Here is a 27,414-nt window from a genome sequence, read left to right as displayed (position 1 = left end):
ATTCTCCCATCCTCCCATTGAACCACCATAAATCCTCCATTCTGTATTTGTGTTTCCCTTCAGCCAATAAGAACATGCAAATGTCAGTGGCTCGGAAAATGTCCTGAAAACCTATCATGGCACTCTTTCTGCTGTTTGACTAACATTATAAGAACTACAATGTTTGATATAATGGGTTGGCAAAAACCTCACATTATTGCTGGAAATTCAACAAACTGTGACTCTACTGATGCACGTGCTCCCTCTATCTCAGACACCGGTTAGACTACCGTATCTATAATACAAACAACATGAATGGGCAGGTCAAAGAGTCCAAACAACAAATGTGTGCTTTTATTTTGAAATGTACATTTGGAGACAGTTTTTTTTACCCTAGCTTCACCCCACCCATTGAAATAAATGCATAACTATGAATAGAACGCTGTTATGTCCACTGCTGTTAATAATACAATCCAACGTATTTCAGCTTGTTGTCTTGGCTTTCTTATACCTTAACTTGCCATTAAATCACTCAGTACCTGCATGTCTGTTTCCCGTCTCTAGCAACATAATTAATCAAGTACCAATGACACTGGATTTATTGCTATCCAACTGTCAGTTATGCATACATGAGTAATTTACTGTGGATACTACTATTCACCCCAGGGCCAGGCTATTAGTATTTAGCTTTAGAGTTGTATTTAGGGCATGAAAACAGCAATTTAATAAAGAAGATGTTAATGGAAAAGAACACGATTTAAACGTACTTCTGTTCAGCCCATGGTTCTAGATCTACCAGAAATTCAGCTCCGCAAGATCTATTATCGCTTTGAAGAGTGTTAATCCTGTTGGAGAGATCTGGAACCCAAGCAACCTGCCCAGTGTACATGTTTGACAATTTAACATAGATACAGTACAGCACAGGGAAAATAGAATACTTTGTGGATTTGTCAAGCCAGGTTTGTTGGGGGGGGGCTGAAATGTGTTTAGTACACACAGCTGTTTACAACTAGGTAAACATACCGGAAGGTCTTCCATGGCTTCTCTGTGTGGAGTTTGCATGTTCTCCTTGTGCTCACATCCCAGATAGTTAGGGGGGACCAGATAGATACCCCATACATTTTCAACAGAACTGAGGTGTTTGGCCACAGTGTGTGTAGTGCAATATTGACCCGATCCCAGTTCTCCTGCCCATGTTCCTGGACAGGATGTGAGTGAGCACTTGGGCCCCTGGCTGCTCCTGGCTGCCCAGGGAGGAAGGATGACTGGGAGACAAGGCAGAGGAGAATTTCTCCAGTGGACACTCTGGCATGCGTATGTGTGTGTGTGTGTGTGCGTGCCACGGTATGTGAGATCATAAAAAAAGAAGCTTTGTGTTCTATTTACAATGGACCTATTCAACTTCATCACAGTTCTGTTATAAAGGATCTAAACATTTCACGGGGGGGGCTAAAAAAAATCATTCCATTCCAGGAAACCTATTTCCACGCCTTGTTTAGATGGCACTCAGTTGTTTATCTCCATAGCACACTAGATGTTATTCCTTGTACCGGGGTCACTTTCAAAACCCCTATCTGGTTCATTGAAATGTATTTTCTCTGGTTCCGCCCAAAAAAAGATCCGCTGGAGGAGAAGCTTGGTATCTCCTCAGCGCCAGAGGATCTTATCTAACCTTTCTCGCCTCATGAAATATTCAACATCCTGGCCACCAATCTCCGCCGTCTCAGGATCTATGTCTGTTGCTGCAAGGTAGGGGAATGAGGGAAGAGAGGGGAGGAGGAAGGGAGGGACGGAGGAAATTGCTTTGGACCCCAACACTGTATGATCAGAATGATCAAAACAACAAGACTTCATTCTCCCAGCCCTTTTAGCATGAGTCGCTCGGATCAGCTACATTTCATTTCCGCGAAAGTGTGCGTGTGTGTGTCCGTGAGTGAGTGTGAGTTCGTGTCTGTGTGTGTGTGTGCGCGTGTGAATCTGTATGTTGTGATAAAGGGTGTGTCTTATGTAACAAGGTGAGGTATGTGTCGGCGAGTGAGGGGAAAGAGCGGGGTGGATGGGGGCGAGGGGGTGGGGGCGAGGGCGTGGGTGTGATGGAGCGTGTCGTGACAGCAGGGAACCGGGCGAGACGAAGGAGAGAAAGCCGAAGAAGAGAGGGAGGCCACGATGGAGACGTCAAGAGAAAGCTTCCTGTCAGTCTCCTGTCGGAGTACTCCCCAGAGGGCGTCAGCAGGACAAGCCCCTCGGTAGCAGGTAGCTTCGTCGCCAAATGGCCACTTTCTAAAGAGACTCGTACTTAGGCCTCTATCTTCGTCTGTCTCTTCGCCGTCTTTCTCTCTCTCTCTCACTCTCTCAATCTCTCTCTCTCTCTTTGGTTAACTCATCTGCTGGTAAGCTGGGGCCACGTGAAAGCTGACTGACTTGTCGGGTGCTCAAAAGAGCCTTCCGTGACTCATCTTGTTATTTTAAGTTGAAGAGTCATTTATCCATCTGAACGGAACACCACTTTCATTCAGAAGGATTAATGAAGAGGATGGTACACAATGTATTAGACAACGGTTTTAAAGTATTTAGTCATTTGCATGTGGACACCAGTGTCAGCACATGCTCGGAGATACTCTACTTAACCCTGTATTGTTTAGATGTTCAGTTGGCTGTTAACGTCAATCTAAATGAGCTGAACAGCGGTGTATGGATGTTGTGCCGACGGCGGGAACCTGAGATGTGTCCCTTGCTAGCCACCTCCCGTCAGTTTGCTTTGCTTTTTCCACACGAGCGTGAAACCCAGCTTTAGCTCTTTTATCTCGCGGTTACGCCTCGCCGTATTAGATAAGCAGTCCCGCAGAATGTCCCCCGCCACCACCTCCTCCTCTTCCCTCCCTTCATCCGCCTCCTCTGCCTCCCCCTCTTCCGCCACCTGCTCCACCTCCTCTTCCACCTCCTCCACTAGTGAGAGGGGCAGCCCCGGCGGGCGGGAGCCAAATGCAGGCCACCCGCCAGGCGAGCCGACAGGGAGCAGGCGAGCAGAGGCGACCCCCGGCCGGAGGCTTGCCAGCGGGGACTCCAGGCAGCCTCTCTCCCTGGATTGTCCATGTGGGAGATGTACGCCACAGACTTCATTCACCCCCCCCCCCCCCCGAGGGCTCACAGCGGGGGCCGGATAGAGAGACCAGTCCCTGCTCTGCATGCATGCATGCGTGTGTGTGCACAGGACACATGGGGACTACAAGTCCCAGCATCCCCGCGCATCAAGAAAAACTCAATTTCCTTTTGGATGATTTAAGGGGAAACCACTGTAACTTTCTGTGTCTTAACTTTAAGAAAGCCTCTCCAGTGCCCCACAAATACCCATAATAAACGTGCTTGATGTGGCACAGGCTACGTGTACAAAATGAACACAGATATCACCGTAGCTTCAAACCCCTAGCTTTCTGATTTTTATCATTTTTTAAATCATCCCATGCCACAGATCATTTAGCAAATCTACAAATGCTTTTACATATTGTGAACAGAAGTTTTAATCACTGCATGTGTGTGTTCCGCCCAGAAAATGAGGAGACTTTCCATGCAAAATGCCATGTCATGTACTATATCTTATGAGAAGAATAAAACTGAGAAATATAGTTTATATGAGTATGGTCAAAACGTTATCTCATAACATCAGCATTACACGACTATTTATATTCTCCCCATCCTCCAATAGAATAAGTTCACATGTGAGATCTGAGATGTGGAACATGTTCACATATTCCACTAATAGGGAAGGATCTGAAAGTCCTTCAATGGTCTGGTCTATCTTTGGTGTTTACTTGGAACTGTTGACAGAAATATTCATTAGTGACCCACAGGTGGGTATTGTTTCTGCACTGAAATCAATATATGTTGCTATGGTTATTGTTTGATACAGCATTCTGGGATACCTGAGCTTACATGAGGATTAATCAGGCCACATCTGGTGTTTTGCACACATGGACTTTGCTGCCTGAAAACAATAACTACAAGATCTTCTTGAAGGTTTTAAGACAATGTAATATAACATAAAAGGAGAATGGGGTAGTGAGAAACAAACAGCAATTGTTTCCCACATACATCTAGGTGTGATGTTTATTTGGGAACCATACAGAGAAACAACATGGATACTCAAAGAGAAGCATTCCGAGGATGTTTGTGGCACATGACAAAAGTCTGATCAATACCTACCGGTGTAAAGTGGCCCTCACCGTAAAATGTTGTCGCAGCAAGACAGAGACAGATAAATTATCCGCTGGAAATCGAGATAATGACTTTCATTTACTCAATAAGCAGATATTAATTATCTAGCAGACAGACTGAGAGGCCAGTCTTAGAGTCGGCGAGATAAATGACTTTCTGATCAAGATGTAATGAAGACCTTTTAAAGTCCTCTGATGAACGACTTCTTCATTTGCATATTCAGTTACTGGTGCTGGTTATGACTACCATTGAAAATTTGGATCCACCACCTTTTTAAGTGATTTTCCTTACACCAGATAAATATCTGATCATATCAGAAAATTGTGTCTGCATGCGGCTCGTGTGGGAACCAGTAATGACATGATAAATTTGGGAAACAACCATAGTGTGACTATGATGAATTTTGTGGTATCTCCTCAACTAATGGGTCTGTCAGAAAGAACATCTCTCTATAGACAAACACAAATAGCCAAAGCAATCATGGCATTTGCGGTTTAGTGCACAAAACATTAGCCCTGGTATCTTTGCTCCTCTCTGCTCGTGTCCTTTGACAGTGAAGGTTAATCCAACATGTATATCTGTGGGCTTGGTTTTCTTCCCAACACTCAAAAGCAGCTCTTTCATCCGTAAGACGCTCTCTTGGAAAATATATTAGCCGGAGGAGCTTGATGATTGGTGGTGGGAGCCCGGACCATAATGCATCTGGCTGTAGTCCAGGGTTTTAACCCCTTCCAATGGTTAGCATGAGCTCGGAGGCCCTGGGAGAGCTGTGGGGTGGCAGGGGGCAATCTGCCCACGGTGCCACGGGAGAAAAGAACATGGGCATCTTCCAGGGCATCTATTAACTGCCGTGGCATTCTTCAAAGAGGATGAGTCTTGGCGGGTGCTCCATTTGGAAGCACCCCTGGCTATTAGAGGAGGCACACTGGGGGATTTCTCAAAAGCAACAAATTGGCCAGCAAGCACTGGTCGCGGCCATGGTTAGCAAAACTCAAGGCTTTGATCTAGCTTTAGGCATATCATAAACAGTGAGTGGGTGGTGAGGCCCTCATAATAGTTGTTAACAGTCAAGATTGAAGATATGTCCGAATAGATTTTGACTTCCATGCAAAGGAGATTGCGTAAGATTGCATTTCAAACCGATTGATTTACATTGTGAAAAAACGTAATAGCCGAAACAAATATTTATTCCAAGACATGGTCGTGTCAGCAAAAGTGTTGCAAAGATATTTGGGACGATTGGGCTGGTTATGTGTGCGATTGTTTTGTCGAAATAAAATAAAAACATCCTAAATAATATGCAGTAAAACTAATATGTGGCCCAATATATCCAATGACCATCGTGTACCTATCTCTTTTGAATGCTATTACCGGTACAAAACATTACTAAAAGTTGAGCTTCCTTGAAGCATTGCAAATGCATATTATCAGTTAAACTGCAGGGAAGGCACACCAAGGACAAGCTTTCTATTGCTTCCAAATCAACAGTTCCTTATATCTTGACTCTGACAACTTCAACAGTAACCTTGGTGCAGCTGTCATCCTGACGAGCCTGAAATTGAAACAGAGGTCCTCATTAAGTACTTACCAGCGCACCTCGTCAACCCAAATAGCCTATGCACAGAGAATCTGGGTGCAACCACACACACAGAGACATTTTGGGGGGAGAAAAGCAAACTAATGACTGCAGATGCTATTCACAGCTAATTAATTTGACATTGGAACAATAGCGTCAACACAGGCTGGGAAGCAGTGATGAGTTTGTGTGTGTGTATGTCTGTGTGTGTGCCTATACAAGTGGCCGCAGAACACAGAGTGTGTGTGGTGTGTGTGTGTGCAGTCTGCTCAGTTGCCACGGCACTACCCTAGCAGGGCGACTGCCCAACCACATACCAATCAGTTGCCTAGGTAATGTGTGTAATTGATCAGAGCCTCATTCACATTCAGAAGATTAGAGTGTGTAAATTGTCCTTGCAGAGGCCGTAACGAGGCCTCTTTAATGGCACAATCAGAAATTTTTCATCGCTAATTTCTCAGACCGAAGCTGGCAGGGCCCGTGTTGATTAAGAGGTCTGCAAAATCGGCCTCGTGGCAACAGAAGTACGGCTCGGGTTGTCTGTAAGGCGGAATGGTTTATCTTCTCAATTTTGGTGTAAATATATGCCACGGATGTTCAATACCAGCAAAGCCTGAGACTCCAGGGCTTGCGATCCATATCTCACTTGGTGGAGCCGTGATTTGAAATGTGCCATTGATTGGTGCTGTCGCTGGGCTGCTGCAGAAGTTATTGTTGGCTCCATTGATGGGGCTCGCTAACTGCTGAGTTGCTCCATCACAGACATGCTTACTGTGTCAATAATAGGCCCACTTGATGCCACATAAAAACGTTTGCCACGGAAAACACTGACAAAGAGAGCACAGCTAATATTCCACCACACTTGGACATGTGTATCCGTTTGGATATATATATGTGTCCTTCTTTCCTTCTGTCAAAGTCTCACTTTGACATTAGGAAAGAAGGACACATACATATCCAAACGGCTTTGATTGTAACACGGTAAGTGTAACGGTGTGAAAACCGTGAAACTCACTCCTCATGTATGTAGAAGGCCAGTCGCATCGATGAAGAGCTAGCTTTTCTTGGGCGTAGTTGGTAGTGGTCGCGCTTGGCAAGTCGGAGGTCGAGCGTTCAAATCCCGCGAGTGGCGAACGATACCTTGTCGTGACGGAGCATGGCTACAACTGTTACATACCCGTCACATTAGGCTGTGACCCAGATTGACTAGGTTAGCGTTAGCTAACCGCCCGAGTGAGTCTCAGAGGGGTGAGTGTAACAGTGTGACGGAGCGTGGCTGTTACATACCCGTCACATAAGCACATTGACGGTGTCACTGATTGTAAGACGGCCAGCACATTGATGATGTCACCGACAGTAACACTATCAACGACAGTGCACGTGTAAGGAAAGCTTTGCAATCGTTTTTGTTTTTGTTGCAAAAGTTTGTGGAACAAGTCCAGCTGAGCATTGCTCCGCAGTGGTCGTTAGCAGTCATATCTTTCCCTTGACAATAATGGATGAATTAGCCAATGAAAGCGGATTTGGTAGTCCTGAGTTCTCCCTTGGAGAGGAAGGTTAATTTCCATTCAATATGCTAAACTGCTTAGAACCCAGGACCTCTTCCGAACGCTGGGCCTCTTCACGGCAAACAGTGGCCGATGGGGTGACCCATTTGCCCCCCGCCTAATCCTCCAGGATTCTGCGGTCAATAATGTAAGATTGATTCACCTCTCGAGTCAAATATACTATTAAATCCATTAGTAGGAAGGCTCAGACTTAGTTTACATTTTGATTACAATCAATTACTATCTCCTGTCCCTCTGGATTTGATTTGGAAGGAAAATGTTCAAATGACCAAAGCAAATGTTTATACCCTCTGGCCGGACAGCAATTGGATGAACTGAAACGAGCCTAAACTGTGCAAAGTTAGTTCTGCCTGGCCTTTAACTCGGTGTATTTACCCTGTTCCTCGGTAGTCTCGAGACCCGATCGTTATCTCTCCGGACTGGGAGGGAAGCGGAAAATGAAATCCCAGCCTCTAATGACTAAGATTTATAGGTGGGTGTTGCAGCATATTCATCATGGATTATTTACGGGGAGATTCTCCATGATGAGTGTGGATGATGTGTAGAGTGTAGAGAAGCGGCACATGAATCAGTCCCAACAGCCGAAGCCTAAACTCCTCTACCAAGGACAAATACAACACACGGCTAACACAGCAGGAGAAAGTGTGGCTACTTTAATGTAACTTTTAGCCATGGCCTTGCATTCGGAGAGCGAGAAACATAGACAGGCTGTACACGTGTGCCAGGGACATTTATCAAACTCAATTTCTCACACAGTCATTTCGGATTACTGAGTTGGTTTTAGTCGATTGGATTCGTCTCAGTAGATTGTGTTTTGCTTTTTCTTTAAAATGCAAGACAGCTATGTCTGCAGGAATAACGGCAATGTATGGTGTACGCCTTGTTTTAAAATAGCTTTCGTTTAAAATGTAAGCAAAGCATGTGAGTCCATATACAAAAGACCTATATTTGAAGTGATGAGTCAGGTGCAACAAAGAATACCACCAGGAAGCCATACCTTTCTAAATCCATTCTGTTATGTGTCATCACTGGGGATGAGTCACTGGCATTAATATTTGACAGTCTAAGGAAATCTGTCAGCTGATGTATTTCCACCACAGCACCCTGTAGAAACCCTTCACAGCGATGTGAGGTCTGACTACAGACAGTTTACCCTTGGAGAGGGTAAAACAAACCCATCGCACACAGTCAAACACCACACAGAAATGCAATGCTACGTCGTCAAACGACAAAGCTCCTCGAGCACCATGACTCACTCGAGTCCATTTCAAAAAGCCAATAGCCAAAAAAGGAAGAAAGCACGAGCACTATGATTACAGTGTTGTTCGGGGACAGTAAAAAAGACCCCATCCTGTCTTTGTTTTACAGTAGTGAATCAATATGGAGCACTCCGAGGATCTTGAATGTTCAGGGTTGCACCCATGGGAGCAGAGGGTTCACAATTATTGCTCGCTCTGAGTGACTGGGCAAATTATACCACCCGGAGGCTCTGAAAGACAAACAGCTGACAAAATGGCTGGTTGGAAGTGGCTGTGATTGTCATTATTGACATTTCGAGGAGCAGGCCTATGTGCAATAATTGTTGTGAAGACGGTTGACCCACTGATGCATAATGCTATTTTAGATTAGAGGTTGAGGTAGAAGGAAAATGCTCCAATTATCCAGCTCTGACAATAGTTGGAATCATACCAGGGTCTATAATATGGACAGATTTTGATATTATCTAAATGTCATGGAAGATGACCATGTTTGGTGTGTTTAAAAATGGCTCTTGCTGAGTTTTCGCGGAGCATTTGAACGAGTTCAAAATTGCACTATAAGCACCATAAGCTTCCTTTACTGCGTGGCAAACAGGCTGTCGGTCTCTGCCATATTCCAGGGAGAATTCCCTGTAATCCTCCTGGATTAAAAAGGATCCCTATCATGCCTGGAGATGCCAGTGAGCCACACTTAGCAGGAAACACATGTAAACCTGTGTATCCAGCTGCATGGAGGAAGGGAGGGAAGGAAGGGAAGGAGAGGGGATGGAGGAATGAGAGAGAGATAGAGAGTGAATTAAGGAAGGACGGTGGGAGAGCGAGGAAAAGTTTTTAATGCTGACGTCCCTTTTAGACACGCTTTTAATTCCACTGCAGGAATATCTGCAATATTTAACTGGAAATGCCACAGAATGTCAAGCCGGAAAATGTCACTGGAGAGGGACTAGGGAGGGTGACCCCAAACCTCCCCTTTAAGATGAAATAAATATGCCTCTGTGGTATTGTAAAGAGACGTCTTTCAGGGCACGATTCCTCCATTTTGTGAGGGCCATTCATTTTCATAGTAACAGAGGCGGAGGGACAGGCTTGGGGGAGATAAATGAACTCATCAATCGTGGTGAGTGGGGATGGTGGAAGGCTGACTGCTACCCTGTCATTTTGAGCGGCCATCAGGTAATTGTTGACTTGCGCCATTGCTGGCTGTCTACTTTCTTTCCCGACGCGATTAGAACTAGGAATACTAATCAGAGTGGCTACTGTTCCTTAAATGATCTATGAGTAAAAATCTCCATATGAATGCATGAAGCATTAAGGTATGAGTCACCCGTGGTATTTTCTGCACATTCGACACACACACACCTTTTCATTCATATGCCATGGAGGAGTTTTTCAAAAGGGAAGATTTGAAGTATGACAGAAATGTTACGTTAAGTTGGAGATTTTAACAAACCTGGAGCTTACACGCTAAAGGCAATGTTAAACAAGTAGTTCCAAATTATACTATGATGTAACAGACTTAAAGAAACAAACTGGTAGGCTTAGCCTCAAACGTGATGGAATGGTGTTTCTCTCTTTTTATCAAGGACACCTTTCAACGTGATTGGATAAACATTGGCCAATCCCAGCTGGCGTGGTTCCTCAGTAAGCACTTTTACAAGCTCCACCCGGCAACAGGCCACACTCTCCATCATGACACTGCAAGAATGAGATGGAAGATCAAGCTCCTTACCCCTCGTGCGAGACATATACATCCACCTTCCCAACAATTTCTTGTTGGGGAAAAAGACTCAACAAAAATCGAAAAGAAATACGCTTTTTTAGCTCAATGACAAACTTGGCAGAATCATTATGCATCTAAATGTTGCCGGGGCAAAACACAAAACCATTCTAATCCAAAATCAATAAGGCTGGAAACAGAAAATATTACTGGCAAGAGGAAAATAAGAGATCCAATACAGCCCAGAAAAGAGCTTTTTCCCTGTCTCTCATTCGAGCTGCACTAGAGGTAACTTTCAAAGGGCAGAAATGATCCACTTACGCCCTATCAAGACATTAGCCAGGCCTGCTAGGTGTCCGATTAGATACGCATTCTCTTTGGTGCAGTGCATCAGAGTGCATCTCTTCCCATCTCCCGTTCGTTCGCCCTCTCTCCCTCTCTTCTAGACCAAAAAGGACATCAGGGCTATATCTCCCCTAAGATATCTGCTCAGTGCTTTTAACATTAACAAAATCGATATTAACAAGATTGAGTCCATTCACTGTTGAGGTTTATGGTTTCCAATAATGGAGCTAAAGCAGATCATTACCAGTGGGCAATTAAGTTATGTCTTGCCCCAGCAAGGACTTGGCCAGCCACACACAATCTGTGCAAATGTATCGAACTGACCCGAACAAGAGAGAAAAACCCTCCAATGAAACTTGGCGATGGCGGCCAGGGTTTGGAACAGAAGACTTCATTAATGTTCGAATATTTGCGCTTGCTGCTCTCACAAATGGCTGTATCGTACACTCGCAATTATTTCTGAGGAAAAGCTAAGTGTTCAGCAAGATAGCTGCAAGTCGCTTAAGTGGAGGGTACACAATCTAATGTGCCACAAGGGATGATCGAAGTAAGGCTTTGTACCGAGGCATGAATAATCGCAATATTTAACACAAAGAAGCAGAGGTAGTGTGGTGTAATATGAAGGTAGTCTCACTGAGTCCACCACATCCCCCCTCCTCTCCTTGGATTGGTTTGAGGGGTAATTTTGTAGCCAGGCAAGTCTAATGCGATTCATTTAAGGTAGATCTCGATGCAATTATGGAGCAGAGATTGACTGTTGATGCAGTATGTCAACAGCTATTAGGGTTATCATGCCCAATTTCTCCTTGTGTTGCAAATATGTACCTATAATGGAATTGACTTGTTCATAGCCAGGTAACCAGGTAAGACAGAATCATGGTAGATGACTCTCTCATTTTTGGGGGGTTGTAATTACATTATTAAGTAAGTAATCATTTGCATTGGAAAGTATAATTTTTTTTAACTCTCTCAAAACTAAATGATTCAAAAATACAAATTAACTTGTAGAAACTGGATTTAAAAAAAAAAAATTATTCAGTTTCAGAATAATTACAGAAGGAATGACAGTGTGTCATCTGTTTGTCACCTTGTCAAATACTGTTGAAAAGAACACTTGTTCAATTATTTTTTTATTTAACCCTACTAACACTTGGGTCACAAATTCCAAAAAGATATTGTGAAAGAAAACCGTGACGCCAGCAGAAAGCCTGCATATCAGGGTCAGAGGTGGAGAGAAAGGAGTTAAGGTGACACTCCAAAAACTCATCTTTTAAAAGACAGGATACACTACTGTGCCTGTGTTATTGGCAGCTAATTATGTTAAAGCTGCACTATTTCAAGGTCCCCGCTCTTTGAAATGTGATAAAGAGTAATCTGCTGTCTGTGGAAGCCTGAGACTCGTCCTTTCTGGGTCACATGTCACCTTGTGGTATGTCCTCCAAGCCCCGGCTGCATACGTGGTCGGAGGGGAAGAAGAAAGGAAAAGAGAATATCGGAGACAGCTCGTCCAATGGCATGGCAGACTTCAAGCTCATCATCTCCCTTTTGTCAAATGAAAGGAGCGACTGCTCGGAAAATAAGGCCCCCTCTAGCTCAACCTGAAGTGGGCTGTCTTGAATGGTGAAACGTGTGGGATGCGATGTGGTGATGTCACCATCAAACGACTGCATTGAGCTAAGTGCTTTCGACGAAGTCATTGTCACCATGAAGGAGTACAGTAGCAAGAGGGAATCCTCAAGTTAAAAGAGAGGTGTGAACGAACTAGGATCAGTGTTAACAGTTTTGTAAACCGACAGTGACGGCCCTCCTGGATGTCACTTTGTAACCCACACGCCGAGGGGGCCTGAATGTTGTCTACCCAGCAGCAACAGCCTCTTCGTACCCGTGGAGACACAGAAACCCCCACCATCCACTCCTCAACCAAGACGCTCCTGTGGAACTCGCGAGTCACACAAATTGTGCCTTTCCAAGCCGCCAAGTGGTTTTTGAACAAAAACAGCTTTAGAACTTCACCTCGCCCCCCTCCAAATAGCAATCCCATTTTTTATATCTCTCCTCTGAAACCCAAATCATTCCAAAGAGCTGTTTAACCCACTGTACTGATCCCTCTGTACAGGTTTATCACTCTCTAACCCCCAAAGACGGCACAGGCCTCGTCCTCTGAGCTGTGTAATGTCAACGTTCTATGACATCATCTTCAGGGTAGGCTGAAATGCCAAAGATGTTCCTGACCGCGGGACACTCCACCCCAGTATCCCATCAGGCCCTGTGTCTCCAGGCTGTGGTGCTACACGGACAGAGAGAACAAGCATTAACCTTTGAGGATGGCCTTTTTTATATATATATATGTTTTCGAAAAGAGGAAAAGGAAAATAGGGCAGCTGGTGCTATTGATTTTTCAACATCTGCTATGAGTCAGTGCCAAAGTGCTTGAGAAGTGTCATATTTTTTGGCCTGCCTGAAATTGCACTCTTTCCTTGACTGACTGTTCAGAGTTTAGGATGCTTGATTTAATGCTGCTATTAGGGTGTTATATGGGCATTTAAGAAGCACCAGAACATTTGGAGCTCAGGTTTGTGTTTGATTGCTATAACTGCATGTACACTTGCTTTTTTCAACTTTTCCCGCATTTCTAAGGGAAATTAGGCAGAATCTTTCCATGCCATCATAATAAATGGTGTTGTTACAATGCAGTGCATCCTTTTGACAGTTAGTCCAGTAATCTTCCCTTAATGATGCATTGTCCTCCTCTTTTCTTCATGGACATTAACTTTTATTGCATAATAGCTTGGCTTTGACGCAACACTAAGTTTTACTTTACGGTTGTTCATAAACACTGTCCACAATTGCACATTACCTCGACATTTTTAAAGTGTGGAGTAAAACAAAAGTCCTTGAAAATGTCCATGATGCATGCTCATGTTCAGGGGTGACTAGGTGCAAATCACAACCATTGTCAAACTTAGTCTCTGGTCTAGTATTGGTAATGACATTCCCTTTGTTCATGATTCCTGCTACCTGTTTTCACCAGCTGGTAAACGGATGTACTTTGGTTGGTTGAGGGGCAGTTCTATGGGCGTTTGTGAAGCCCTCTGTGACATGCTCGCGTGTAAAAAGGACTATACAAATACATTTGATTTGATTTGACTTTGGTCCAATCTGTGACAGAAATCATAAATTCACTTCATTTGCTTGCCTCAACTTGGGTCTTTGTTGTTTCATTCCTGTTATTTCAAAGTACCAGGGATGCAGTTTTCAACACCAATACATACTCTCAAAAGGGGATGCAATTCAATACCTATAGACCTATATCCAGTGGCTTTTATGTTCAATGTGATTCAAACTCAAGTATGTACTGTAAATACTACTCTCTATCTCACTATCATTCTTCTCAGCTCTAACATCTATACACACTCAAAAATGTTTTCAAGAGGGATCTTTCCTTTACATTTGCAAGGTTGCCAATTCAATGCAAGTTGTTGAAATTAACAAAAAGGGATGTGATCCGAGTAAAGCCTTTGTTGTCTTCGCTCGCAAGATGGACGCATTCTGGTAGTTTCCTGTGATTTCTGCCAGCTTGGATTCTAAATCCTAGTCGTACCTCCTCTCTGAAATCCTAATGGATAAAAAGATGCAGAAGAACAGCACAGATGGTTGAGCTCTGCCTGGTATTCCCCTGCCCATCTCAGAGTCATTTCTGTGTCTATTCTTCTGTAGCCCCTTTAACAAATAATTTCAAAATATTTACAAGTCTCAAGCTGTCTCAGATGAACCAATTTGCCTATTTATTGAACAAAAACAACTCTAATTAAAGCATTAAGGTAATCTCCCGATTGTATCCTCCAAGTTCCAGCACTGCATTATTGACGTTTGGAAGAACGCACGTGGAAGAACACAAGCAAATATATATATTTATATATTTATGTTATTGTCACAAATACGAATGTAACATATTTGTCTCTGTGGGACATCTACCACAGACAACTTTGCCATTTTGACTATGAAAATACTAGTATAACTTTCCAACAAACAGGTTGATACACATTTAATTCCTCCTTCTTGACTATGATGCCAATTCAGTCATGAAGACCTGCCAATCAAGCTTCACCATCTGTGCCACAAATGGGCCATACAGCCCCTGCATCACCCGACCAACTTATCTTCCAACAAGTAGCTTTTATGGAGCCTGAAAGTAGAACGTAGACGATCATTTGCATCTCCTCCGGCCTGTCAGCTCCACACCTCTCTGACGCCAAATGAACACTGTCGGGATTCTGACGTGACAAGCGCTCACGCGAGCTCGTGTCATCAACCCGTCTCCCCACCTGTCGTTCCACAATGCAAAGAGGTTGCCATCTTCTTTTTTAAACACGCAGTTGGGGATCGGGTCTTGAGCCCCTGTGTCTCTCTCATCCCCCAAAATAGACGCCCCTTGCACATTCGCTGTGCGTTCTCCGCAACCCTCTATGCAGGCACGAGTGTTCGGTGCAATGACACATTGTCAGAAAGCTATGCAAAGTAGAAATTTGCACCGGTATCTCCATTTCAATGTTAAATACCTTCCTGCAGAAGCAAGACAGGATCCCTCTAAATTTAGATCAAATCCTATTAAGCTTGAAAACATCAATGACAGTTGAACGTGTCGAGTCAAAAACCGGATGTTCATTTACCGGTCTTTATGTCTGCCACTTTCACTTTATTTTTTGCTCTTTTATTTTGTATTTTTTTTTGAACAGTTGAAGACTGGCATGCAAACATTTGACATTTGTTCCTGAGTGCCTGAACAAAAAACTATTTCCGAAAAGGTGCTTTCTCATCTGTATGTTCATGTAGCCTACTTTTGCTTAGTGAATGCAGGTTTTTTAGTTTTAAGGATGTTTCTGCAAATAATTTCTTCAGAAAAAAAGATCTTCCTTTAAAAAACATATTGGATATATCTGCATTCAGCAAATAAGGAATAGGAATAGGAAAAGTCCTATTTCCTTTTCACATTCAATCAGTCAGCCCCCAAAATAACTCCCCAAGTGTTTTCTCACAAGCAGTCTAAAACATTACTGATTCATTCTTATGTATTTCAGTGTTTAAGTCATTGTTTTCATCAATGACATTTTGTTTTGTTTTCACAGTACCTAAACATATCTGTGGTGAAAATACAAAAAAAAAAATGTTTTTCATAAAGCTGCAAAGAACAAATCCCGAACAAAGGATTTGACCTTTGACCCAGGAAGCTTTTCACGCTTCTTTTACACTTTCAGTCTCCACAGCGCTTCACTCCTTAGTGCAAATGTTAGAGGCTGCAATAATGCATGCTTCATTACAGACCGCACTCTGTACAAAATAACCATGACAACATTTTCAACCAAAGGAAAACACATTGGAGTAAATGAATTCCTTGTTATCACTAAGAACACCAATGAAGCAATTGGCCATTGCTGCTCTTGTGTGTCTCCTTACTTGTTCCCTATGATGTTACTGTGCACAGGTCGTTACAAAAACACTTGAATTTCCTGCAGGATCAAAAAAGGGAATCGAAGTGAATTGAGTTGAAGGGACTATAAAGATCCTGCCAAAGATTCTTAAAATTTCTGTATAGGTCAAAGGTCACTCAATTCAATCACACTTCTTTAATTTAAACACTACTAACACATGTTACAAACAGCTACCATTTCTACTCTTTGTGTTTTTGGCAATTGAAAGTGATAGTGTATTCCTTGTGTTACAGCTGTTTGAGTACTGTAGCAACCTGTGTTGCTAAGGTTTGGGCTCACTTTGCTGATACCCTGTATGTTGATGCGTTATCATCATAAAACAAGAAGAACTCACAATTCACAACGTGTTTGGACAATGAGCTATTTCCCATACAAAATAAAGGTTTTAGCCACCACACACATATTTGAATTTTCTGCATCCTACTTTGCTTGTTTATAGGGACTGGACAAATCACACAACCATTGAATGACTCCACCCCCCATGGCGAAGCCGGTCTCGCCGACGTCCGAAGAAACAGTGAGCAAGAGACCACATTCTTTAGATCTTACCTGGAGAGTTAGACAATGTGTGTTACACACCACCCCAGGGGGTAAGACCCCATCCAGGTCTGTCTGTGTTTGAACACCTTTTGCGCGACATCAGAACGTCACACAACCCTTCACAGTTGCTCAGGCGCTTCCAATGGTCTCTCAGATATGGAGGACGGGCTGTTGTGTGAGACGTGACATGATGAGGCGGCTCTGTTCCGTCGCTTCACAGTCTGGTGTTTAGAATTCCCCTCCCTTTCCCACAATGTGTTATGGCGCTCAAGGGTCTTCTGCATATCATTGCTGCCCTCTGCAGTTCTTCCCCATTTGCTCCCTAATGAAGATGACTGCAAGCCAATGAGCTGATAGGGACATGATGGGCCACAGTGTGAAACAACTGAGACAACACCACATTGCATGACAAATACGCAAAAAGGCAACTGAAGTTGAGGGCGGGGGGAAAAAAAGAGCTTTGTACGGCAAAGCTTAATGGGTTTTCAGTTAAGTTCAATTTGGTTTCATCGTCCAGGAACGTCCAGTGACCGTTTTACGTAGCAGTCCGTAAAACTGCATATACAGTAACAAAACTGGGGACGGTCTGCGTGACTGGGTCTGACAACGACAACATCCCATCTTCCCTACTGTATCTCCTACTGGAGATGGATTCCCACCAGCCAGGACGTTCACATTTAGCAGACGCTCTTATCCAGAGCGACTTACAGTAAGGACAGGGACATTGCCCCTCGGCAAGTAGGCACACGAATGACACACAACGTCCTTTGGCACGGCGGAGAATCGATCCTGCAACCTTCTGATTACTAGCCCGATTCCCTCACCGCTCAGCCACCTGACTCCCAGGACTGCACCATCTCTATCTGTGTCTGGAGGGGCAACCCGCTCCGTCCCCCAGGGTCTGGCCGTCTGACACATAAAGGACAATGCAATTAATGACAGATGGCCAGGCGATGACCACGTCCTTGAGCAGTGGGAGCCTTATTGGCACCTGGCGCTAATTGTATCACATATAACACAACTAAAAGCATAATAAATCTGTAGGCAAGGGGATGTTTTATGCAAGGCGCTCTCCCCTTCTTTTTCCAGGCGGTAAATTGCTCGACTCTTGAAATATCTCCAACCTTATGACACCCACACTGCATTAGCTTAATTGCCTTTTTCTTAGCCGGGCTTTCTTGGGCTCTGTGAGAGGAGGGCGGGGGCTGCTTTAAGGAAAATCGTGGTGTTCTTAAGCTGATTCACAGGAATTGCAAGCGATTTGGCGGCAAGCGAATGCCCTCCGAGATATGCTTTGCGGGGAACAGGGAATGACGCCGGGCACCGGTAAATTGCCAAACGGTCGATCATTTACAAAAGAGCTCCTTGAATTTGTCTGGGGCCAGATAGCAGTCAGACGAGGCATACTTTAACGTGATGATATGATAATTGCTGATATTTCTGGAATGACAACAGGTTCTTCTGTTCAATTGCTTCCTATAAAATTAACTGAAAGTGATGCCTGCTTGATGACATAAATATTCATTCACCTGAGCAAGCAACAGAGGTGCAATTATTAGGGCACAGAACATGATATTGTCACGAGCTATAAAAGTATTGCAAGTTAAGTGATACTTTCAAAGTCTCATACTTTTCAAACTCACGGATCCACAGTTTGTTAAAGAGGGCAGCTGCTTGGCCTTCAGACCTCACCTGAGGAGTCTTAAAATGGCCGTTTTTTTTCCGAACGTTTGCGTGTCCAGCTTGTGACACGGCGGGGATGATTCCTCGCTGCTCGGGCCAGGGCTAGCCACCCCGCCCCCGGTCCCTTCCCATCTCACCCTGGGCTCATTAGGGGAAGAGTGATGAGGGTGTCTGGGAGCAGCTGCTGAAGGGCCGGCCCGGAGCTGGAGCTGGAACTGGAGCTGGAGCTGGGATGGATGCAGATCCATGCTGCGACACTGCCGTCCCCTTTAGGCCACACAGGCTGGACATGCACACACGACACCCGCCTCCAACGTGGAACTGCGCGATCGACGAGTACTTGCTGTATTCTATCATTCAACGTGTGCCCTGTTTACAGGTTGATTCTATATATACAAGCAGGCCTACATGTAAACGACATAGGTACAAACGTGCCTATTGCTACGCGCACGCACACGCTCCATCACAAGAGATGTAGGACCAGCTTGGCGTCCATCCAGAGACGGGGTTCCACAGACTGCCAACACCCCATAGCCACTGCAGTGGGATCAATCCCTGCTATTGATGGTAACATGACAAACGAGCCGGGACGTGCACATCAACACAAGCGAGTGATTGAACGATTGATTTGCTTCCTTTCACCTTTCTTTTCTCCTCCTCCCTCATTTGCTAGTCTGTGAAAATGGTCATTCTTTTCCCATTTCCTTCGTTTGCTTCTATTTCTAGTCCATACAATTATTCCTGGAGATCATATCACAAAGGGGTGGCGTAATCTATCATAATCCATCTTTGGGGGGACGCTAATCCCATTCACGGCCGGACTGTTCACCGGGAGATGAATTCAAAAGCACTTTCAGCTCAGTCCTTCCTTCAGGAAAATCCTTTACTCATTCTGCAAGCATAAGTAATGAGTTTTTTGTGAGCCAATAACTTTAACTATCCTGACTTTAATTAGCATGCAGTAAAAATTGATGAATGACACTGATAAGAAATGTATGAATTCCATTCCATTTCAGGCTTCTTTGTAAAGGGGATTTTCATCTTCTGTGACCAACTGTGCACACCCAGAAAGGATACAGGCTACATATTGAAAAAACATTGAGGTTGAAAAAACACAGAGTTTGCTGGCGATCCGTGGCATATGCCCAGCAGAAAGGTCAACATGGCCGACAGCGCTAAAGGCAGATCTTTCTTTTGGATCTCGGCACCGACATTATTCAGAAGACGTCCCGGAGAAAGGTGAAAAAAAACAAAACTCAGGAAAACCACTGGCAGACTGCACTGCGCCACATAGCCCTATCTGTGTGTCTCCTGATCCCATCTGCCACACCTCCTCATCCGCTCAATAACTTTTAGCCCTTAACCTAATGACCCAGCAAATAAGCCATGCTCCTTGGCATCATTGTACATTATGCCTGGACATGGGCACAGTAATAAGACTCCAGACAAAGTAAATGTCCGCTCGTATAGGGGTACAAATCTTATTTGGTCGGCGCCAAAAGCCCACAAAGAATGCTGAGTCGGCGACTCTGATGGAGCCGCAAGATTTATGAACATTTTTCATTAAATATATTGAACAGCAGGGGATCACAGGTTAAAGCATTTGGATGCAAGAGCTAACTGGGAAATTCAGGGGAAATTTGATCAAAATGACAGTCTGGTTACGTGTCCTGGGCCTCGATCCTTCCCTGAGAATGCTAAGTGACTTTGTTCTCCTGTGAGAGGCAGAATGCAAGTACTTGGCATAATGCAAGTTAAGTAATAGGATTGGATTGCTGCTCAAACTTTGTTTGTTGTGTCACTGCCATTTCATACAATGCTTTTTCAGGGGTAAGTGTACTACCAGAAACTATTTTTCAAGAGTATGTTTTGACAATACGCTTTTAAAGACAGTCATGCAGGGTTTTATATTTATTCTGTTACTGCGAACAAATCTAAGACTGAAACTGTGTCTCAACCTGTTTGTGTAACAAATGTTAATTTCCCACTCATGGGAATGTAATCACCGTGTCTCCACAACAGATTGCTTGTACTTTGTTTGCCTACATTTTATATTTTGTGAAATAACATCCTCCTCTTTTCTCTGTTTGAGATCAATTTTCCAACAGTTAAGCTGCAGCAGTAAGTCTGTTACTACTTACAGTAAACTCCAGCAAAAATAACAACAGGGAAAAAATCTAAATGGACCCAAGCAGTGGTTTTTCAGCTGAGAAAGCACAGTGGGACAGTTCTCTCTCAGAAGAGAGACTTCAAACAGCCTAAAGCAACCTTCCACAACACTAAGGCAACCGGGGTGGGGTGGGTGAGTGGGTGGGGGACACACCAGTAGCCCTTACATATAGCAGGGGAGGAGGATTTTGTTAAACACAGACGCTACCAAAAAAGAAAATAGAAAAAAGGAGAGAAGAGGCCTCGATGGCACGGTCGGACCTGAACACCAGCAAATGGAGAGATCAATAGGAGTGTGAGAAATGGTCAGAGTGGCTCGCATTTTCTCTCTGGTCATCAAAAGGTTATTTTACACCCAATAGCGTGTATTGATTGCAGGCGCTCGCCCCGGCCTCTCCAGGAGCTGGATACCTCTGCTGGGGGAATTTATTTGGTATTTATTTTTTGCATTAGGATTAGGGTGGGTGTCGGAGGACGATCAATGGGTATTTAATGTAGCTGCAGGGAGCAAAACATGAATCATAGGCTCCTGGGCTATTAGATTTTATTTGGCAGTATCATTGGTATGCTTAAGGATGGGAGCCATTTCTCACGAGTGTTAACACGTACAACGTGAACATTTCTTCCGATTTTGCTGTGCTGCTGGATCCAGGCCAAGGTAATGTGGACACTGAGGTATGACCAAGAAATGTGAAAGCAGCAAGCGCTGGAAGTATGTCTATGTATTCGAAGGAAAACGTTATTTTGATTCTGTTGAATGTTTGTCGGGTGTACGTCAGCACAAACTCAGAAAGGTATTATTGAATCGTTTCGAAACATTCATCATCGCGAGATGGCAACATGTTGATGCAGCGATGGAGAGCAGTTCAAATGTGGGGAATTGTTGATAAGCATGAGCGGTTCGACGTGTTGTTCTCGCTCACTATGACAGCGTGAATAACAATGTGGGCTAGGGGCCAACATGCACTGCTGCTGGTGCAGCCTCAGTATGTCAGACTTGGTGTGTGGAGATCATTCTGCTGTGACAGCAGACATCCTACGGATATGTGTGTGTGTGTGTGTGTGGGGGGGGGGGGGGGGGGGACCAGGAAAAAAAACAAGATCATTTTCACCCTCATATTATTGTACAACCCTCAACTCCCTTTTCCGAGATGGAGTCATTGACATGGACCACATAGCAAAGGTTCACCTCGCAGTTCAAATGAATTATTCAACCATAACCAATAAGCCAATGTTCCAGTGCTCAGCCTGTGACACAAAAGCTATAGCATCCCCACTTATGTCAGCCGAAATTACAGAGATGAATAAGAGTGCGCGCACCTCTGCCTGCTGACAAACGCCAACCGCCATGTTTGATTTGCCTGGATTTGGAGGAGGAATCTATTTGCTGGAGGCTTTGATGTGGCACGCTTGAGTCAGAGCTGTTGACATGCAGAGCCCCTTGAGGAGTGGGCTTGCCATTTTGATGCCTTAAAACATTTCGGGGATACGGATAAGGTTTCACATGTAAAATGTTTTTAGTTCATCTGTGTCATATTGTCAAAAGATCTGTAAACAAAAGGAAAATGTACCCTTCAGTGTTCGTCTTTCAGGTAATTCTCTGAAACTGGACGTTTTATACTTTGCAAACAGTATTTAAAAGGTTTGACAACGGTCTGTACTGATAATCGAAAAATAATAACCTCAATTGGTATGGCACTGTGATCTACATGCACAAATTCAGATCCAATTAAAAATGATATTTTCATTTTCTCATTTCTGTGCTCTGTACATCTTTCACAATATATCATTTCGTGCAATCCACTAAACCATGTAATTATATGGCATCACGTGTGCACACAGTAACTGTACTATTGTGCAAGTAAGGTTACAAAAATCAATTTACTCCTCACTATGTACAGTTATGACACCTATAAACAGTTACAAGTCAATTATTTTCATATTCTTCTCATCATGACTCATTTCCTTTAGCTGTGAAACAAACAGGGAGCTTTTCAGACAGTCAATCAAACCAACAAAGCAATATCACCCAATATCACCTATAACTTACAAGTACACTGCCAACATAATTGCACATCAAAACATAGAAATGAACAATCTCTGGAGATTTCCTCGACTATGCCTCTCAATTCCAAGAGATTCGATTTTCAAGGGACATGAGTTTCTATAGCATGTCATTGTGTCACAATAAGGCTTCACTATTAAGTGCCTTAAAGTTGAGACTTGAGAGCAAAATGAAGACAAGATGGCCGTCTCAATGGTAATAGTGGCTGACAGTGTAATTAGCCTGTGACAGCACCATTAGCTCCAAGAATCCGCCACTTTAGCGCTGTCCTCTTGTCACTGCTATTGTTCTTCTAGCACCCCATGGCTCACAATTACCTATCACAAATGAAACATTTGGGTACTCTTGTCATTTCAGCAACAGAGAAAACAGCAGAGGCCATCATCTTCAAGGGCATTGTCATTCCAGTTGACAGTCCAGAAGCACAGAATAATGAGAAAAATGCAGGAAGTTTTGCTTTTGTGAGTTCAAAACCAAAAGAGAATTAGTCAGGTAGAATGTGTGCTGTGCGTCGACCAAAAGAGGATGGAGTTCTGTGATCCAAATGGGCTCAAGCGCTGCTGCCACTCTCTTTAGCGGCTAGCGCTAACGCTGCTGCTGCTAAGTCTCAGATCAATGTTGTTCACTCTTGCAGAGCGAGTGATTGATCCTGTATTCTTGGGCAGACATGAGATGTGAAGTCGGCGACAGCAGGTTTCTGCACTGGAGGAGGATGTTGAGTCATGCTTTGAGAAATATCAGTAGATGAAACCGGCGGCCTAGCAAAGGAATGAAAAACCGCCGCACTTGCCCACGCACCTTTCACGACTCGAGAGTCAAAGATCCTCACAGGGGCGCGATGCATTACCCCATAACTTTGCAATCTGTTCGGTATTTGTATTTGGCCGTTTTTGTTGTTGCATGTTAGCATACGACTGCACTTGCCTTGTGCTAACTGCTCCCCTTTAATGTGTGTGAAGCAACAAATAACGGCAAACCTTTACAATTACTATTTGCTTGAGTGAGTCTTCAAGTTCAGCATATAGGCTACATCTCCACAGGAGCAAGTTAAACAAAGTCTGAAGGACCTCGGTTTTGTCGGTGTAAAGTATTCACCATAGCTTGCTATCACTTCTGTATCCAAAGACAGCACTGCTCCTTATCACAAAGCAGGTCTGAAAGGACTGAGGTGCCGATATGATTTGATATGCAGCTCATTCCTTGCTGGCTGTCTGTCCATCTCCGTCATCAAGATTATAAATCTATAGTCATTTTAATGCAGGGCCCATTGAGCGAGGAAGGCGTCCGCTCACCAGCTGATTACATGGCTATCACATCCCATCAAGGACATCAGTGGATGCCGGCAGCCAGCGTAATTCAGTCTGGTGTTCAAACATGTTTCAGCAGCCTTTTGATACTTCAAAAAGGTTGAAATGTCTGTGATAACATCTCTTGACGTCCATTCATGTGCCTGTCTCTGTCTGTTGAATATGTTGTGTTTCAGGCTCCGGAAAGGGCAGCACTGACCAGAGAGAAGCGAGATGTGTTTGAGAAGTGACAAAGCTTGGTGCGAATGTGGGTAAATGTGGAGTTTGTCTTGTTGCTCTGGTTGTCCTGTCACAAATAGACCTTTTATTGACGTTGAAATGCTCATGAAATTCATTTGTGCATGTATGTGAGAGTGTTTTGCTTTCGGTACTCTTGCTATAAGAACGCAAACCATTATTCAAACTGATCTTCTTTTGATGTTTCTATGCATGTTGGTTTGCACAAAAATGACTATTGATTTGATTAAATAAAGTCTTGATAAAGCTATCAAATTTAATTCAACAAAGTACAATCCTAATACACATCCTACCATTTCTCATAAAAAGCCAATTGTCCAATATGCTTTTTTTTGTCTCTATACCATCAGATATGACAACAATGAAACCCTGCATCAAGGTAAAAGTGACAATCCCTGCAACAAGATAATAAAATGATCTTGATCGTTTGCATACCGTTTTCAACAAATTGCCACTGAATCACATGCAAGTCCAGGTCATGGCTTTGCCAGGTCAGGTCTGGACACGGTGCATTGACAATTTCTCCCTGATGGCAAATTACTTTTTAAACCAATTAGGTGACCCTGCCACCCAAGACATTACCATCGACAAGAAGCCAATGCAATTTCCATACAGCAGCCATTGGCAGTCCCAAGGCCAATTCCTGTGCATTTGTTTATTGAGGCTCTTTGTTGAGATTGCAATCTGTCCAGGCAAGACTGGGTCGTACACGTTGACTGGTTTGGAAACTCAAATGCCAGCTTAAATATCTAAAGTCTCCCAGTAAAGTTGAAATTCTTCCAATAAAAGCCTGGTCAGCCCTTTGTTTGGTTATAAATGACATCCATTTCACCGATAGATTTAATTTACCACCTATGGCTCCACTCCTATATACTGTATTACATCTTTTCACTTTCAGGAAGGGCATTTTTCAAGGACAATCACTCGTTTTCCCCCCTCCTCCGAGCATCTGTGACCTCATATTAAAGCGCCGCAGTGAATCAGCTATATTGGATTACCGCCCAACCCTGACCCCTTCCCAGAAGAGGAGGAAGATGGGGTGGGGGGGTAGTTCTTATCGTGGGAACTCATCTTCCACTAACCTGTACACCCCCCCTGACCCCACACCCCTGAAATGCATTAGCTTTCCCTCTTCCAGAGTTGGTGAAGGTTGTTTATGTTGACCTGAGATAAGTCAAAGTGAGGAAATAAGTTGCTAAACCCTGGGACGAGTACATATGATGAGCCCCTCAGCCATAGTTAGTCATTAACTATGATTAGCCTTTGGAGCTGTGTTTCATTCCCAGGCTATTTGACATGGAGGCATATTAAAGTATTGATCCTTCAAGCTCAAGAGCATTTCACGCCATCGGAAAAATACTGTGAAATTTACATTCAAAAGCTAAGTGGTTTGCCGGTGAGTGCCTCCATTTCAAAATGGATTAAAAAAGGCATTTCTTATCATACAACAACCCTATATCATCTTAAACTGGGGTGAAAATACTAAACCACTGCTTTTAAGAGCTCAGGGGTAGATGTCATTAATCACAGGTTAGGCCAATGGAAGATTCTCAAACAAACACTGCACTTAATAGTCAGAATTAGACTAAAAGGTCAGTGCAGACCATTACTTATTTTTTTCTCTATTTTGTTTTTAAAACAGTGCAATTGTTTTCTATTCCGTTCCACCGCCTCTCTGGCAGACAATATCTACGAAGAAATTGATTCTGTTGGCCTTTCTCTCTTCCATTTACATTTTTGGTGTCGGCTAATCTCGCTCAAATTGTGATCCAAACTTGTAAAGGTCACAGATCCCGTCACCTTGTGACAGCGTATCGCGAGAGACTGCGCCCGTCCAAACTCATCAGTACTTAGACCCCGTGGACAGTGGATGACAGAGAGAAAGGGGGACCTGATCAATGCGTCGCCAGACATTAGGTAAGTGGGGCTGAAAGGGCAAGTGTATTTAATTGAGCTGGGGGGAGGGGGTGGGGGGGATGCGTGGTCTTCATATCGGGAATGGAGTGAGGTGGACTTTATCTCATGCTCATATATATATGATATCTCATATCTCAACAGGTGGCCATTTTGGTCCTGGCTGAATCAAGAGTATGTGTGCTGACATGAGTGCTAGGGGAATATTTAAGAAATGATATACTTGAAGGACTTAAGAAGTGTACAGTTTTAAAAGTCAAAAAAACTATTTTTTGCTAATCTATTAAACTTCAACAAGGTGTTCACTTTTTATCACATCATGGAAGCCCTTCTAAAAAAAAGTTTGTCAAACTTCTTCCAAAAAGGGCTGACTCACATTATCAGAAACAATAAATCATTTCTTTGAGGTCCAACAGCCTTTGAGTCTTTGAGCCTTTTAACCATCACGAAGTCCAGAGACTTATTGCCAGACTTCAGAAAGGTCACAGAGGTGTAGAATAAAGGGCAGTCATGTCTCCCACTCGTCCGCCTGTCACCGTGGGGCTCCCAGAGGAGTCGGATTGGACAGGAGGGCCGGGGCGCAAGCTTTGATTGGGTACGGGCAGGGATACTCCAAAAGGGATCTGGGCACGTTAAGCATCGCAATCGATAGGATATTCCAAGATAAACGGCAAATTAATCAGCCTGCTAAAGCGGCCACAGGTCACCAAGACGTGTGCATTTTTAAAGAGGTGGCGATAATTGTTTAGTGACTCAGAACCATTCCTATTATGGATGGGGTCAAGTTGGACAGGAGGGAGGTCACCGAGAGAGGGGGTGGGGGGGAACTTCTCAATGTAAACGGATGGAATGGAAGAACCATAGCGGAATGTTAATGAGAACGTTCACACCGACGAGTGAGGAATTTAGCACAAACTCTTTCCCAGACATTTAAGATGTTCAATCGTGTTCAGTGATTGACATATGATTCATTGGTTAAAGGTAAGTGTATGGAGAGCTGGTATATTGCTGCAAAGTAACATATCTTTGGTAACTACACATACGTTCTTGTAAATGTATCACGGAAGCATCACAGACTTGTCGTGACTCGTGTTGCTGTAGAATTGTTGGTAATTTGCCAATGGCATTTTTTTTTATTATTATCAAATATTCTTAGACAAGTACATTCAAATTTCAGAAATGAAAGAAATCTTGCACACCGTGAATGATGGCACCAGCAGTAGAGGATTCACAAACTTGTCTGAAAGACCTTGAGAGACGTGCTGCTCCTTCTGCTCGTTCACTGATACTGTACCACCGTTTCATTCTCTGCTTTGTTGAACCGCTGGAGATAGATACATCCTAACTGTCTGCT

The sequence above is a fragment of the Hypomesus nipponensis genome, chromosome 25 (assembly GCF_054491055.1).
Source record: "Hypomesus nipponensis isolate SF chromosome 25, ASM5449105v1, whole genome shotgun sequence".
NCBI classification, from domain to species: Eukaryota; Metazoa; Chordata; class Actinopteri; order Osmeriformes; family Osmeridae; genus Hypomesus; species Hypomesus nipponensis.
Note: the sequence above shows the minus strand (reverse complement) of the source record.